This window comes from Mauremys mutica, chromosome 23 (genome assembly GCF_020497125.1).
Source record: "Mauremys mutica isolate MM-2020 ecotype Southern chromosome 23, ASM2049712v1, whole genome shotgun sequence".
In the NCBI taxonomy this organism is placed as follows: Eukaryota; Metazoa; Chordata; order Testudines; family Geoemydidae; genus Mauremys; species Mauremys mutica.
Window position 1 is genome coordinate 17,759,733 of NC_059094.1, and position 13,422 is coordinate 17,773,154.

At 39.8% G+C, this 13,422-nt stretch overlaps 2 long non-coding RNA genes across 3 annotated transcripts; one reads left to right on the forward strand and one right to left on the reverse strand.

Moving 5' to 3' along the window:
- Window positions 1-15: 15 nt before the first annotated feature.
- LOC123355317 lies at window positions 16-9,609 on the forward strand. 2 transcript variants are annotated; one of them, XR_006575059.1, is made up of 5 exons: window positions 16-110; window positions 2,348-2,424; window positions 7,599-7,850; window positions 7,974-8,080; window positions 9,471-9,609. It is a non-coding gene; the product is annotated as an uncharacterized LOC123355317 (long non-coding RNA). The 2 variants fall into 2 exon arrangements; XR_006575060.1 differs by lacking the exon at window positions 7,599-7,850.
- LOC123355319 lies at window positions 9,591-13,253 on the reverse strand. Its single transcript, XR_006575061.1, has 3 exons — window positions 13,142-13,253; window positions 10,375-10,507; window positions 9,591-9,720 (listed from the first exon to the last, which is right to left on the reverse strand). It is a non-coding gene; the product is annotated as an uncharacterized LOC123355319 (long non-coding RNA).
- Between the last annotated feature and the right edge of the window lie 169 nt (window positions 13,254-13,422).

The following is a 13,422-nucleotide window of genomic DNA, read 5'->3' on the forward strand; positions in this document are numbered from 1 at the left end:
GAGTCACTCATGCTCCTAAGCTACCGGCTCTGCAGGGAAGACGATGAGTTTGTCAACTGCCACAATGTAACCAATGGCTCCGCTATCAGCCATGCAGCCTCAGCCACGTGGTGCGCATGACCCTGAGCTGCCAGGCTCGCATACCGGGGGGCGCTTTCTGGCTGTGCCAATGGCTATTTAACACCCACACAAAACAGAAAGGAGGCCCCTGATTGCTACCAGACTGGTCGTGTGGTTATAAGGCACTGGTCTGGCACTCAGAATAGTGTGATTCTCTTTATTCTGTGACAGGGTCACTGCTACCTTCAAAAGCAACTTCTCATCATTGGGATTCGTCTGTTTCTTGGTCCGCACTTTAGACTGATTTTCAGAGGGGCTGAATATCCCCAGCTCCAACTGAAGTCAGTAGTGTCTGTGTACCCCAAAATCAGAGGCCACTGTTGAATATGTTAAACTAGATCAGGGGTAGGCAACCTATGGCACGTGTGCTGAAGGCGGCATGCGAGCTGATTTTCAGTGGCACTCACACTGCCCGAGTCCTGGCCACTGGTCTGAGGGGCTCTGCATTTTAATTTAATTTTAAATGAAGCTTCTTAAACATTTTAAACACCTTATTTACTTTACATAAAACAATAGTTTAGTTATATATTATAGACTTATAGAAAGAGACCTAAAAACGTTAAAATGTATTACTAGCACACGAAACCTTAAATTAGAGTGAATAAATGAAGACTCGGCACACCACTTCTGAAAGGATGCCGACCCCTGAACTAGATCATAGGCCCTTCTGTAAAATACTATCTCAGTGGGGAATGTGTATGTATGAGGTGCTCAGAAACTAGTTACATGTCCATAGAAGAGATTATAAATAAACATAAACAATAAATAAATGGTGAAATAATTGTAGGCACAATATAAAAAAGCATCAGAATTTAATAACATTTTAATTAGACATATATAAGATTTTAGTGCTACTGAAGGTAGGTGGTTTGGAAGTCTTTCATTTATCCACTGAACAGTTGGTTGGGGAAAATGTAGGGGATTGTAATCATTAACATTTTTATTACATTTAACCTGATCTACAGCTCAGGAAGGCATCACGAGTACAGCTCGCTAAATAACAGATTATTGGTTTGCTGGCAATTTTGAGATACTGAAAAATCATTTCAGATTGGAAAATGTCCAGCAAATCAAAAAGTTAAAAAATTGATTTTAGGTCAAATTTCCTTGTGACCATTTTAAAACATTTTTTAATTATTTTAAATAAAATAAAAGGAAATGGTGTCTGGCCACCCAAAATCAGAAGTCACTTTTGAATGTTAGTCAACATCTTTTTGTACCAAATAGGTCCTTCTGTACCATACTTTAATATCTCAGTGGGGAAAACTGAAATGTTTCCTTTCACAATGTCAAACAAAACATTTTGATATTTTGGGAGGGATGTTTTTGTTTTTTCCTAAATGAACTGTTTGGCAAAGTCAACACAAATTCACAAAACATTTTGGTGTCACTAAATCTGCATTTTTCACTCTAAAAAAAAGCTTAGTGTGAGAAATTTCACCCAATTTTAATCACAAGTGAAAATTTTCAAGTTAGAAAAATAAAGCCATTTAATGAACCCTTGCCATTATGTAGAACTAGTCATTAAATTTAAGCTGTGACCTTGAACTTTTATCCATTTTATCCAACTGCTAGATTTTAGTACCATTTTATCCAACTGCTAGATTTTAGTACCAGCCCCAAGGTGGGTGTACAGTAAAAACCCATGGCAACTAGCTGGTGGAAAAAGCAGATTTGGGACCCCAAAATAGTAACAGGGGAGCCCCACTAGAGAGTTACTACACAGATCACTACTCCATAATACTGCTGTCACAACATTCTGCAGATGAATATATACAGTAGGCCAAGGTGGATAGCACCATTAACTGCAATGAAGTTACACCACGGACTCACTTAGTTTGCTATTATTAGAGGCATGTGGTATTCTGCAGTTTCAGTTTTGAGTGTTTCAATCCATGCGGATTTGCAATTTCTCTCCCTCTCCCCTCCGTTTCACATTCAATATTAGGTTGGAAGGAGACCCAAAACTCAAAGCAAAACTCAGTCAAAACCAAAGGTTTTGCTTGATATCACACGGAAACCAAAACATTCATGTGGTTTTGGTGTGAAATTCTAAAGCAGACCCAGGTTTGTTGAAATTGTTTGTTAACCCTTTGGATGATCCAAGGCAGATCATGGAATATGTACATGAAACAAAGTTTCATGGATTCCACTATGACTTTTGGTTTTTTTAAAGAGAGATTTCTTACAGCTCTAATTATTTTTCAAAACATTATATACATAACAGGCATGATACTTCAATCAACTTAATTCCAGCAGGATGGAACCCAAAACGATGTTTTAAAATGGACGCTCTCCTGAAATGTGAGTTCCAATTGCCAAGAGCAGTAAACATTTCCACCGCTAGGTGTCTCAGTGGTTGTATGACAGGAGAAAGCGTTTTTTAAACTCAGTCTAACCAAAATACAAATAATTGTCATTTTCAGCCTCACACTGGACTATTTCCATTCAGTAGGCAGTGAAAACAGAAAATATTCAATATACAGTCAATATTTCTGCCTTTGCTGTGTCTTAAGTGAAAACTATTTTTAGTTTAGGGAGCTTCTATTTGACAACATTATTTGGATTAGATACAAAGAAACAACTATGATCATTGGCTACAAGCCTACAGGCCAAGAGGAGCGTGGAAACACGGGGCAATTCTTAGGACCAACTCTCAATGTACTTTTAGTGTCAGGATGCTGTGTTCATGCGGGATGTAAACAAGATATCTTGTGCTAACAAAGACGGCTAACTAGGCAATATCAAGGATGATAACTCCATAAAGCAGGGATTCCAACTAGGGGAGACTTCAACCTAGCTCTATCGGGAGGAACTTCCTGGGAATACGAGAATAATTGGGAAGGTTGGACCAATGACCACACACGCAGTGTCTGTATTGAGCATAGTAAAGAATGATTTCATAGAACACTGAAGTACAAAGCATTAGACTTCAAGAAAACTCATTTTAGGCAATTATTAAATCTGGTGAGTAAGGTGCAGAGAGATGAATTATTAAAATCCATGTGTGTGAAAAAATGCTAGTGAATCCTAAAAGCCACTATAAATGAGGCACTATAACTACAGTTTCTCTGAAAAGAATACAAGGAATAAGAATCAGTCCATATGGCTTCACGAGGTGTTCTGAGGTCAATATCCATATGAACTGGAAATAGAAAAGGAGGAAGCAACCAAACAAGAATTCTCAGAATCAGTTAAGGAATTCAAGGAATATAGAAAAACAGCAAAATAACCTAATGTTATCGAATGGGCTAAGAGGGCTTTTGCAAATATAGAGGAACATGGCATATAGGAAGAAAGAAAGTACATTCATAAATAAATGAGGAAGGGGATTAAATTAGTGATTTGAAAATAGCAGAGATACTAAACTGCTTTTTAAAATGTCACCAACAAGAAATAAATGTGGCCAGATTATCCCACCTCAAAGGACTATCCACAGGAAGGGTGCAAAAGAGGTTGAAAACTCTATGCTGTTTGCCTCATGGAGTTTTCAGGGAATTATCACTTATGTATGACCTTGCACTATTAAATTTCATCCCATTTCACTGCAGTTTCAAGGTCCTCCAGATCTTCTTTTATGATATTCTGCTCATACTTTGTATTGGCAATACCTCCCAACTTTGTGTCAACTGCAAATTATATTAGCACACTCCCACTTTTTGTGCCAACATCATGAATAAAAACGTTACCATAAAATTGGTCCTAAATCTGATCCCTAAGGAGCTCCACAAGTAACTTTCCTCCAGCCTGACAGTTTTAGCACAACCCACGGTAGTCTCCCCTTTAGCCAGTTCCTTTCAATTCTCATATTAATCCCCATCTTCTCCAATTTAACTACTAATTTACCATGTGGAACTGTATCAAATGCCTTACTAAAATCCAGGCAGATTAGAGCTACTACATTTCTTTTATCTAAAAATTCAGTTATCTTCTCAAAGAAAGAGATCAGATAGGTCCGGCATGATTTACCTTTTGTAAAGCCAAGTTGTATTTTATCCCAATTACCATTTATCTCTGCGCGGGAAGTGCAGAGAACAAGCCAAATTGAAGAAGTGGCCAACTATTTGTATGAAAAGACTTGTCAGAAAATCTTTGCAGAGAATACTTCTTAGGAAGGTGCTCATGCATTTGGGGAAGAACAGAAATATTGTGTGTAAGTGCAATTGTCCAAATTTATCCCTCATGTAACTCTACTAAATTCACTGGAGTTACATTAGGAATTAATTTGACACATTATGTTTCTTCTATATGTTTGACAGTTTTCTTCTGGTAATAATTAGTATAATCTTAGAAAGACTAAATAAAAGGGTTAAACTCTTCTATAAGATCAGCATCTGCAGTGACAGAAGCATGGATGAGTATTATAAAGGTTCTCAGTCCTCATGCTTCAGCACAGAAGCAGGTTGACATCTAGATCAGGAAGAAACCCCTGCTTTCTCCTATACATGACACTTTCTCCCACTTCCTCATATACATAACATAGGCTACAAGCCTTCAAACCTTCCACATGTGCTTAAGGTTAAGCATATTTGTAAGTCTTGGCAGAACTGGGGCCATAGTGCATAGCACAAGTGACTTGTGACACAGATTAATTCCATTCCAGTCTCAAGAACTCGTGAGCCAATTACCACATTGCAGCCAATTACCGTGACTGAGACCTAGAGCCATGATTTTCCATGGAGTTAATTCTGCTCTCAGTTAGACCTATATAAATCTAGGCTAACTTAATTGAAATCTATGGAGTAACTTTGGATTTACACAGATCTAACAGAGAGCAGGATATAACCAAATGTCTCATGACATTATAAGTGCATTGTGAGCATTTTTGATAGGTCTGAAATCAAAGACACATTGGCTAAGCAGTTGGGAATTTTTACTTGGATTTAGGTGCCTAACTATAGACACCAAAATTTGCATATTTTGGCCACCGGCAACTAAAATTTTTGTTATGTAAACAAACAAGTTCATTTTTTAAAGTTACTGACTGTGATTTTTTAAAAACACATTGTACTTCTCACTGTTTATATTCTCCTTGTTTAGTTTTTGCACTTTTCTCTGGCTGGACAATGAAAATCATTGAAATCAGTTTCCCTAATTTGTATGTGCAGTCAGTTTCACTTTGGGGATCTTAGCACTGCCATGTTTGGCTTGCAAACACTGAATGTTGACATATTTAAAAAAAACAGCTGTTTTCTTTGGAATTAAAAAAAACAGTGGAAGGATTCCACTGGTTTTAGGTTTTATAAAAGCATGCTTATACTGATTTTAAATTCTGGGCCAAATTCCGGTTGTCAGGTCCATCCATAGAACAATTCATCTGATGATTGATTCCCACAGCAAAAAAATGCTATTGGATCATTGATGAAAATATGATTGCTTTTCTTCCCTAGTTATTCACAGAAGTCCACTCCCCGATTCCTGCAGTGTTTTGGGGTAATGTGGCACAAGCAAATCAAATGCATCACAGATCTAGAAGTGAATAGCCCATCTTGGGCCGGAATCCCTACAGAAAGTCCCTGTCACAAGACCTTATTGACTAAAATGCAGCAGCAGAAGGGCATCTGTTTGTGGAGGGAAAGGTAGAATATTCCCTTTTGAGTTCCGCTTCCTCCTTTCAATCCACCTACCATCAGACACTTCCTGGGCATCTCTCTAGCAGGGAGAGTGAAGCAGCTGCCTTTTTTTTTTTTTTGCAACGCGGGCTCCTTCGCTAATCAGTGGAAGGTTGGGGGAAGGGGATGTTATGTGACAAATCCAGCCCTGCAAGTCTGGGAGGAGTTTGTGCCTGGGGAGTTTAAAGGTGAACTGCAAAGAAAAAAATTAAGACCCTGCCATCACTCCAGTGTTAGTGAGTATATGACTGAGCGCCTGATGAATGCATTTCTTTTTTAAACTTGGCTTCTGTCCTTTAAGTCTATGTTGTTTCCATGCTTCTTGTCACTCCCCTTTGTCTTCAGAGTCTCAGGAGACCTTGCTTAGTGTAGGCCTGTGACATCACTAGTGCCATGGAAATGCAAATCACCGTACTGTAATCTGAACTCCTGCTGTCTCCGCAGTCTGCCAGCTTCCTTCTCCCCACCAATGGTGCCCTGTGCTGGGAGGGTTCTGAGATAAAACAATGGTAACTGTGTAAAAGAAAAACAAACCTAGGCTGCTCCCTGGATTTAATTTCCTCCTCTCCCTCCTGGGCTGCTATGGCACAAAGGTTGTGTCTACACTAGGTTTTTTTCTGAACTATTGCTCTCCATTGCTAACAGTGATGTAGCCCCACCCACAGAGACTGCCAGCGCCTTGTCTACACTAGAGCTGCCACCACAGCTACTCTGGTGGAGCTAGACAGGAGCAAAGGCTACAAGATCCATAGGCAGTCTAAACTTCAGCTGCTAGATCCCACGAGCTTCTGCCTAGGGAGAGAGCCCTGATTCAATCTTAGTTCCCCTTTCCCTGCTGCCATCCTCCTCAGAGCCCGTGAACACTTTCCTCTCCCCACATCCTGCCACAGGCAGGAAGGCCCAGCCTCCGGGCATTGCTGTCCCCTCCCCATAAGTGATCCGGTCCTGAGACCCCACAGTACCTTGCTGGCACCATCCCTGCCTGTACTTGAAGGGTGAAATGACTGTGAATAGGTACTTTCCCCTGCCAGGTTGCCTCCCCAGCAACCCTCTTAGGTCCGGTCTTCACTAGAAACGTCAGCAATCTAGTAATATCCATTAGGGATATAGTATTTTGGCTACATTTCTTTACCAGCTAAAGTCCTAGTGCAGACACAGTTATACTGGCATAAAAGTGCTTTGGCTGGCATAGCTTATTTCGCTGGCTAAACTAGTAAACGCTAGAGTGGCCAAAGCGCTCTTTTGCTGGTATAAACTGTGTGTGCACTAGGCGGCTCTGCCTGTATAGCCAGGCTGGCATAGTTATGCCAGCACATCTTTTCTAATGTAGACCCGGTACTTCATTTACCTCCCTCTCACTGGCAGAGCAAACCTGAGCTCCTCCCCACACTCCCATTTGCATCCCCACTAATAGTTACAGATGTTCCCTAACATTCACCCACTCCCGCCCCTGCTGCTGTGCTGGAAGGAGAGGGGGAGCCAGGAATGCCAATCCCACAACCCATCGTGTTGCCTGAAAGGACACAAAACAGTCCCAGGCTAACCCCCACTTTTCCTACCCCAAGAGTTCCCTGCTGGACTGTGGAGTGGTGGTGGTTATTGGACACTATGGCATGAATGGATCGAGTGGCTGCTGGCTAGTAGTGGGAGGAGTAAAGGTAGGGGAAATGCTGTGCTGTGAATAAAAAGAAGACCTTGCACAGGGTGGCAGACTTGAGGAGAAGGAAAGAGATTGCACAGCTGAGCTGTCCTGCAAGTTGGTTCGGAAAGCAAACCAAATACCTGGTCAGGATGGTGTATTGTGTGTTTCCCTTTTGTACTAATGGGCAGAGTAGTGGCAAATTCTTTTACTACTTCTCTTCCAAGGGGAAAGTGAGAGCAGCATGGACTGAGGCTTGCGGAAGGGAAATGAGCTGGAAGCCAAGCAAAAATAGCATACCCTGTGAAGATCCCTTTGATGAATGTGATTTCTCAACGATGGCGGACATGGCATGACGCTGTGGATACAAAAGAAACCCTCTGAAGAAGAAAGCTGTCCCCAAACTGAGAATACGAGCAACTGCAGGGCTGGTAGCAGGGATTAGAAGTCTGAGCTCCAATAGGAGGCATTTTTGTGTGGTAAGGATGTATGTTCATTGTGACAAGCCACACGACAAAAACGGTTTAGGAATGATTCCTATTGCAGGCGAGACTCCAATGTAACATTTCAATATTGTACTTCCCAACCACCCATGAATGCAGAGATGGATCCAGTGCTTGCTGATGAGAATGCTAGTCGAGGTGTTTCCAAACTTCCCAGGGCAGATGTCGGGAATATAAAGAGCACTGCAGTGCGAGGACAAGCAACAGTGAGTACAGCTTAGGACGTATCTTTTTAAAGGGGATTCTCTCTCACTCAGAGGTTTCCAGCAGAGGGAAAATCAAAGTAATTATTTTTGTTATTAAAAACTATAGGGAAAAAAACTGGTTTGATATAAAAAAGCAAAATGGAGCTAAACCCTCCTCATTAACACTGACCCTAAGAGACCAAACTCAAACATGCTTTCCAGATTACTCCAACAGGAGGTGATTAAAGGAAGGTCTTTGCTGAGCAACTTTACTGTCTAATGTAATTTGCCTAGGCTTGTGTCTCAGGCTCATCGCCATCACATCAGAGTGTCTCTGTAGTATATAAAAGTGTGGGAAAGGAGTCCTCACTGGAACTGAGCGAATAATTGAGTTTTTGGTTTGGTGGCGGAACCAAAAATCTGGAAGGAAAAAAAAAAGTGTTTTGACCTGAAATGAAATTTTTGTTTTATTCATTACATTTCAGGGTTGTTTTTTTTTTTAATGTTTTGAATGTTTTTTTTTAATGTAGCTAAATTTAGAAAGGAAACATTGTTTCAGACAAAAAGTGAAAACATTTCCTTGTGCAAATATCAAAACTATTTAGACTTTTTAAAAAAAAATCAATTTTTTATTCGACCAAAACTATTTGCCAAATTAATTAACAGTTTAATTTGCCCCAAAGCTGCTTTTTTCACTGTATAAACTATTTGACCAATTTTTTTCTCCTGGACCTATTTCTCATCCCTCGAAAATTGGCCTGGTTCTTTGCTAATGCAGCAATATATGTTTTATTCTATAGGAGACATACAGTTCTGTTAACTCCAAACTCCCATTTTTTTAAATTATAGCTGTTAATATATTGTCCTATTAAGGTCCCAACGTTTCAAAACTGAGCTCCCAACTTGTATATAGTGTGCTCCAGACCCATGCTAGCCATGTTCCTTCCAGGTAATCCCACAAAATAAAACGAAGATGTTCACAGAATCTGCTTCCAAATTTGGTTGAAAACATTATTATTGTTATTTATTTGTACTTAACAATTTTTAATGGTCCAAGTGTTTGCAGCTGCAATTCTCTGAATAGACTTGAGTTAAGATAGAGGAAGGAGTGCATAGATAAGAATGTGCAATGCTGAGGGGTTTATTTGGATGATCCACACTCAGCTATTCATGCCTGCACGTCTGCGGAATGATCATGCATTCAGCCTGCACACGATTGGAGTTTCACAATCACTTTTTAAAAAAATGTCAATCATTTAAAGACAAATGCGCTTAAACAGAGGTGTGCCATAGGCTATGGTTTGTTTGTTTTTCTTTCTGTAAATTAAAACCAACTATAAATCAAAATACAACTGAGCCCTCACATCTGTCTACCTGTCTAATCTACCTGTCTATGTTTTTTTTTCTATAGTGTCCATCACCACATAATCTAAGTCCTGAAGTGGAGTGTTTATTTTCACACAGAAAAGTCACAGTTACGTGGAGTTTCGCTATAACAGGAGAGAGCCTACCTGGTTATTGCTCCCGCCTTCTCAGCCCAGGAACAATGGCAAGGGCTTTCTTCACCCCTTGCATTTGAAGGGGGCATTATCAGTTTTGTGTGTTGTTGCTACCAGTGGGAAGCAGCTGTGGCAAGAGTAATCCAGTTCCTTTTATCCACCCTAAAAACAGATGCACCAAGAGTGGGAGTCAGTGGATGCCATTTTAGCCTTTTGCCATGGGGTATTGTCCGCTTCTCTTAACCCTCCTCTATCACCTAGGCCTGATCCAAATCCTATTTAATTCCCACAGAGAATGTCTACATAGCACACTAAGTCCAGGCTCTGATTCAGATTTGAGCCTAAGCCCCCGTTCCATCCATACACACAAAATCAGTCTGACTTGGGTCAGCAAGCACACAGGACCCAGGTTCTAGGATCCTGCTATTGTGGTAGGTCAGAGCTTGAATCTTTCTTTAACTCAAGTCCAAGCCCTGTCATTTTGCAGTGTGGATACAGCTCAAGCCACAAACCTGAGTCACAAGGTCTGCCTACTTCAGTATCGATGGGTTACCATGGCTATGAGACTCGTATTCAGCAACTGTAAACCCAGGTTTACAATGGAGTGTGGATGCTCAGGTCAGTGGTGCTGGAACAATTTTTACAGTGGGGGTGCTGAGAGCCATTGAACCAAACTGCAAACCCTGTATATAATGGAAACCACTTCAAGCCAGCACCCCTAGTTCCAGCACCTATGGCTCATGTGTTTGCCTGGAAACACAGAGTCCACAAGCACAGGTCTAACAGACCTGGGCATACAATGCAATATAGACATACCTATAGACTCCCGTGTGCTGATCAGGCCCCTACAGCAGGGGAGCGGGCGGTGGTAGTCTCTTTGGAATGCATCTATCTGGTAGGTGGAAAATGCTGTATTCCAGAGGATTTAGCAGAGTGGCATCTGAACACACTGGAGTGAAAAATTACTATTAATGGAGTGACACTTCATTATAAGAAGAGAGAAAGACCACAGAAATGTACTGATGTAATTTAGGACATACACTCTACTCCACTGGTAAAAATCTTACCTATATGCTGCTGCGCACAGTTAACTTAAGATGTGATTTTAAATGGACTTAGTTAAACCAGTGCCAAAGGCTGTGTGGAAACCCTTATTTCAGTTGAAACAGGGCTTATTTCAGTTTATCTTTAATCAATTAATAACAAGTCTAAGCTACATGAATCTAAGTCATTCTTAAACCAAAATAAGAGTGTCCACATGCGGGTTGGCACTGGTTTAATTAACCCAGTGCAAATGTGTGTGTAAGTAAAGCTAGAGTTTTACTATAGCTGAGCAGTATGTCCTTCAGTATTTTTGGAAGAACAGAGTTATGCACAATCTCATGTAATACAAACATGGTTTATGTTAGGTGCAATATTCAGCCAAGTTGTGGCAACTTTGAAAATTTATCCCATCAGTTCGTCTACTCCGTTCCTAACAGGGGCTAATGCAAGACTGTATTTTAGAATCTATGTTCTAGGGCTCTGCCTGATCTAGTTTTAAATATCTCATGTGACATGATTTTCCCTACTTCCAGTGGGAGATTATTTCACAAAATAATAAACCTCACTATCAGTAACACCGTACCAATACAAGAAAATCCTTTATCAGGCGAACTTGTTAACAGCACATTGTCTTGTAATATTCAATTTGAATGACAGGGCTATTGCTAACAAAAAATATTACTCAGTGTTTTGTATGCATTTTCAGTATACTGTTAGATCTGGGAGCTTATGCTGACATTTCCTCAGCTCCCAGTTTATATCTTTGATGACAAAAACACAAGAAGAAAAAGCTTATTGTTCCTGTTGTTGTGCGCTGAACAACTCATAAAAAGTATCATAGCATTCTACAGAATTATTCCAGACATGACAGTGCGCAACATCAGTTTGCAAACACTTGTGATTTCATTGAGAGTCTGGTGATATTTCTTAAAACCCCAGCTCCTGGAGTCATGTGGTTACATAAAAATCTCAGCTTTCATTTGGAGCTCTAGCCCTCATGATTGTGGAGCAAAGTTTGAAGATGTGATCCTAATGCAACTTACAGGCTCAGAAACCAAAAGTCAAAGAAAAAGAACTTCACAATTTTTTTTAATTAATAATTTTTAAGACAACTTCATCATATTTCAGGATTTGATAATATTGTTACTCCATTGTTTTGGGCCACTAATAAATATTTATACTTTGCACTTCCATCCATCCAAGAATCTTAAAAGAACTTTATAAATATTAATTAAGTCTCACAACAAATGTATTGTGTATATTATATAGCACTTTTCATTGTGAAGGATCCCAAAGTACTTTAAAATGTAAGAAACGGATATATTAAGTATTAAATAGTTAATTCACTTAAGGATGAAAAGTATAATTAATAATTTATTATTAATTATTATTAGATACAGGAATTATTTCACCACCACTGGAATGCAGTCACCTCTAGAGAGAGACTTGACAGCATTTTAATAATGAATCACATCAAGACACAACAGTTTAGGGTAGGAAGTGAAGGATACAGTTTATGCAGGGATCATTTCAACCACCACTGAAATGCAGCTATCTATGGCAAAGAATGTGGCTATTGTTTAACAGCTGTTCAACAATAGTGCACATAAGATTAGGATAGGAAATGAAGAATACTCTATTTAGTAAAAAATTGTAATTAGCAATTAGATTATTTAACTAGTAAACAACTGGGATTATGTTGTTCATATTTATTATCCTTGGGTGCTGACAATGTGTTTGACACTATACCAAGTAAAAACTGATGACAGTCTCTAGCATGAAAGACTTACAGTTTTCATGTTTTTTTGAAAGGCATGTGTCCTGTTACTGGTGGGAGGTATCAAGATGATGAACACCATTACAAAGCTTTAAAGATTTAAACTCTGATCCTGCAAAGATTTACACACATGCCTAAATTTAACTTAAAATCAGTGGGACTATTCATGTACTTAAAAATGAGCCCTCTTATGTGCTTAAAGTTAAACATGTGCAAATCTTTGCAGGATTGGGGGATTAGTTTCTGCAGAAACAGATCTTTGCAGAACCTAAGACCAATAGAAATCTTTCTGCAAAATTAGAAAAAACTCCAATGAAAACAAATAAATTATCCTCCACATATTTGCAATCCAGGTATTGCACTGACAAAAAGTGAAATTAACTAGAAACTGACTATGATATTATTATTAGTGACTAACATAGCCTGGGCACTATAAACAAAAGCAAAACTGACTAATCTAATTTAACTGGCCAGTCCAAGTGAAGTGCAAACAATAAATAACTCCTCAGGGTAGGGACTGTGTCTATTTTTGTCTCTAAAACAATGGGGTGCTGATCCCAGGATGGGAGGGATGCACCTCGGGGCTCTGTCGTAATATAAATATTAATAATAAAAATAGATTGCCTCAGAGATGAAAGATAAACAATATGCTTTCAGTGCTAATGAACTCAAGATGTCATGAGCAACATAGGGGAGAAAATTTGCTTGTAAGAATATATTATTTTTAACCTGCCAGCTTCCTTTAAATAAACAAATACATACTGCCTCCAAGAGTTGTGTCATGATACCACGAGGTGACTTCAAGCATGACTTCGATGTGGGCTTGAGAACAGCTTGGTCACTGGAACAAAGTTGCCTTACCGCATCAGGCAATTCCACCGAGGGTGGTGACATGCAGCCAGTCTTCACTGAGGCCAGTTGGTCCCAGGTACAAGAGGGGAGGGCACCATGGTGTGAGGTGGGGATGTTGTGGTGTGTGATGGGAGCACTGTATCAGGAGAGGCAGGGGCACTGGTATCATGGCCTGGATGCCAAGATGTGAG